Source organism: Bactrocera latifrons, unplaced genomic scaffold, assembly GCF_001853355.1.
Source record: "Bactrocera latifrons isolate USDA-ARS-PBARC rearing strain unplaced genomic scaffold, ASM185335v1 scaffold_837, whole genome shotgun sequence".
In the NCBI taxonomy this organism is placed as follows: Eukaryota; Metazoa; Arthropoda; class Insecta; order Diptera; family Tephritidae; genus Bactrocera; species Bactrocera latifrons.
The window spans coordinates 34,031-37,981 of NW_017537531.1; the positions used below are offsets into that span (position 1 = coordinate 34,031).

Below are 3,951 nucleotides of genomic sequence, written 5' to 3' on the forward strand. Positions count from 1 at the left end.
AATGTCCTTAAGAATATACAGAATTTTCAATATTGCACTTCTACAAAAATATACTGCAGAATTAACACTATCTCTTCGGGAGACCCAAAAATAGAGAACTGACATTTTATGTTAAATTCAAGATGAATATAATGGCCAACTATTCAAGAAAACAATTCCTGGTGTTTGGTCGTATCTGGACTTCACGGCAGGAAGCCACTTCTGACTAAAATTCGTAGAAATGACGAGTAGGCTTYGTCAACTCTTATTTCWCTAAGACAACAAATCAACGGAGGTATGTATGTCATTTGGAACGATGTAACAAAAATTAATCACTTAGGTCCCGATAGTGGAAGGTATATTCGCCGTCCAATAATTCAATAATTTGATCCTCGCTATTTTACACGCGTAGTTGAGTATTGTGGAGGATCAATCATGGTGTGGGAAATTTTTTTCCTGGAATGGTGTTGGTCCACTTCATAAGATTAGTRGAATTTTAAACAAGGAGGAATGCGTCGACATTCTAAAAAATGTCATGGGCTGAGGAAAATTTGCCTRTAATAAGGAAGATAACAATTAAAATTCAATGTGCCCAAAAAATTAGGTGACATTTGAATTTAAACTGCGCGCGTCGAAGGATTWGGAGAATTATTTTTTTTTAGCTTGGTAGAACTGTCAGTCACATTTATGTCAAATTTCATGTCAAACTRTTCATTAGTGTTTGAGATACGTGTCATTTTGAGACCTGCTAAAAGTGAGTTTTTCGTTTTTTGCGATGTCGAAATTTGTTGAGCAAAGAATTTGCATTAAATTTTGTTTACGGAATCATTTTTCTGCTGCGRAAAGGATGACGATGAGGATGGTGCAGAAAGCCTTTGGTGATGAGGCTATGTCTAAAAAAACATGTTTACAAGTGGTGTAGTGAGTTCCAAGCCGGCCGTGAATGTGTCGAAGATGAASAGCGTCCAGGGCGACAATCAACCTCATCCGACGAAGCTCACATTCAATTAAAGATTTGGTGTTGAAAAACCGTCGATTAACAATTAGAGACCTTGCTGATGAAGTTGATAAATCGAAAGTCTCAGCCAATACCATTTTGAAGGATGTTTTGGGCCTCAAGCGCGTCAAATCTCGACTGGTACCGAAAACATTGAATTTTTTGGAAAAAAGGCGTCGCGTTGAAGTGTGTGAAACTATGCTTTCCGACTACCAGGGTGTCATGAAATGCATTATAACTGGCGATAAGGATTGGATCTATGCTTACGGCACCGAAGCAACCGATAAATCGAGCGAATATCGAGAGAGAGACCAAAAAAATCGCGCCAAAGTCGCTTAAAAAAACGACCGCTCCGGCGACACCGTTTTTATACGATAGAGGAGATTCAAGCCGCAGCGAAGACGGAACTGAAGGTCATCTCGGAAAGTGACTACAACCAGTGTTCCGAAGATTGGAAAATCCGTTGACATAAGTCCATTGCATAGGGAGGGGATTACTTTAAGGGGATGAAATTGATTTGGAAGAATAAATAAAGAATTTTCAAAATAAATACAATGTCACCTTATTTTTTGTGCACGTCTAAATTGACACAAAAGTTTTTTAATGAAAATTTTATCAATGTTTTGAAGTGGGAATCGTCCAGCCCCGACTTCAACCCTATAGAACATCTCTGGGTGATGTTAAAAAAGCACCAAAAATATTCCAAATATGGATGTGGATGGAGTCTTCTAACATAAATTTGGACTCGATGTGAGGCAATATTAAAGCAAACGAGATAACCAGCAAAATACTAACTGAAAGTACGAGTAAGCAAGTTTTTGTAATATCAGTATTTTTTGTTGACAAAATATTTTCGCTTTTTAATTAGTTGTCGCACTCAAATCATTGATTCCACATGTTTTTTTTTTTAATCTTCAAAACAAAAACGAATTTTTAACAAAATTTTTACTATTAGAGTTTAAGTTTAACATAGGTTTCAATAAAATAAGTGATGCATTGGAAAATAACATCATTTACTTCAAAATAGGTGTCGTTTCTAATTAGCTGTCAACAGATGTATGTACATAAATGAAAATATTGGTTTTGTGTGGATTTGCCTGAAATATCGCAACGTGTTCATATTATTTTTCACAAGACTGTTTGTTAAAAACTTTTAAATTTATCCTTATTTTTTTCTCACAAAATAATCGTTATAATTTGGTMTTTATTTTAAATCAATCGCTTAAAAAGTAAGAGTTATTCGATAACAGTTATTCATTGTTCACAGAACACTAGTTATCTCTTACGCAATACGAATTGAAAAATAAGCTTTTTGTTTTGCCTATTTAACCAATAATACTCTCACGCTAGCTTTATTTTCAGATGGCAAAGTAAGAATTGAATTGTGAGGAAAATATTTGTGGTCTTAGAGTTATGAGATGATTTTAATTTATCGCTCACTAGATATAACTTAATGAATTTATTTGCTGTAAAAGAGAAYTTGTAAATATGTATTCTCCTTTTCTCCTGATATATATAAATTTGTAGGCTTAAATTAAAGATTGCGTTTTAAAAAATATAAAAAATAAATTAAATTTTAACTAATTTAATCCTTAGAGTTAATAAATTCGAGCAGCATTAGAGCTATGTAGAGTCAGTCGTAGCCCACAAAAGTTTTTACACTACTATGATTTTGTTTTCTCATGAATGATACGGTTCGTGATTAAAATACATAAACACTTTTCCTTATTATCAGAAGCAAACATTCATTCAAGCCTTCCGAAAAAATATACATTCCATTACATATGAATACAGAGCCGGCTAGTTAAGGAATTTGTATAAATCATATGAAAATKTAAAAGTTAAATTGAGAAACACTGTATGTGCATTGGAAAATAAAGTGATAAATACCGAATATAGCTCTCAACATACTGTAGAATCGAAAAAGAATTAGGTTATACATARTTTCTTATAACATTATAAATGCATCTCTCTCCTTATAAGGTATAAAACTAAAAACCATAGCCATTATTAGATGCAGTCCGAAATATATAAATATTCAAACCGTCTATTCACATATGTACATCTATGAACTTTCTTACGTACATATGTACATTCTACTTGTACAATTTTACTTAAAGAAAACGAGTCATATAATTGACATTTAGCATACTCGCTTGTCATAAAATAATTATACTTATACATATGCATGTRTGTATCTAATACATAATTCGTAATATATAAATAAATTTCCAAGAATATTTTCTTTTTATTTTATTCATATCAAATTCTAAAAAAAATTAAAAATAAAATTTCTCTCCTATCACTCCTCCTTAGCTGTCGAAAAAAATTGAGCTTATTTCATAACACTTCCACTGCAAACATCGGCATTAACTGCACACTAAAAATTATTTGAAACGTGATGGTTACGCATTTAGAAACCGTATACAGGATGGCAGTCAATTCTTACGATTACTTTTACATCATTCTTTACTGTTATTAAAATTGAAGTATTAATTTAGCACTTTATAACAATTTAGATTTTTTTTGTTATGTTATAATGTTCCCGGCAGCAAGTCACCACCATCTAACAAAGAAAACCGTCAAAGACTGGCTGGAAGTTACCAACTAAAAATGACAATCGTAGTCGAGTGGTGAAATTTTAGTTGAATTTGTCAAAGGAATATTGATTTTCTTATTTCACACAAGCGTCAGAAAATCATACAGATACACTTTCAAGTAGAAGGGTGGTGGTTGGCTCTTAAATCCTTATTGGTGAATGTAAACAATCCMATGTTATTCGTATTTGCCGGTCATTTAAGTATTTATTCATTTGTGTGGTGAATTTTGTTGATGTTTTCATTTTTTTACRAATCTTTTATGGTGCAATATGTAGCCATGAGTTGTGATACTATCAAGCGATCTAGATTCATCACTTTAAACATAATACGTTGAGAATGTCAAATTATTAACATAYTTAGCTGGGCTTGCAGACA

General features: G+C 32.6%; 1 protein-coding gene across 1 annotated transcript in view; it reads right to left on the minus strand.

Moving 5' to 3' along the window:
• LOC108977082 (anoctamin-8-like) overlaps positions 1-3,530 on the minus strand; it is a gene marked incomplete at its 3' end in the record, with an annotated part of 28,840 nt that extends 25,310 nt beyond the window's left edge. The window contains exon 1 of the mRNA XM_018946592.1: positions 3,426-3,530. The remainder of the gene's footprint in view (positions 1-3,425) is intronic.
• Between the last annotated feature and the right edge of the window lie 421 nt (positions 3,531-3,951).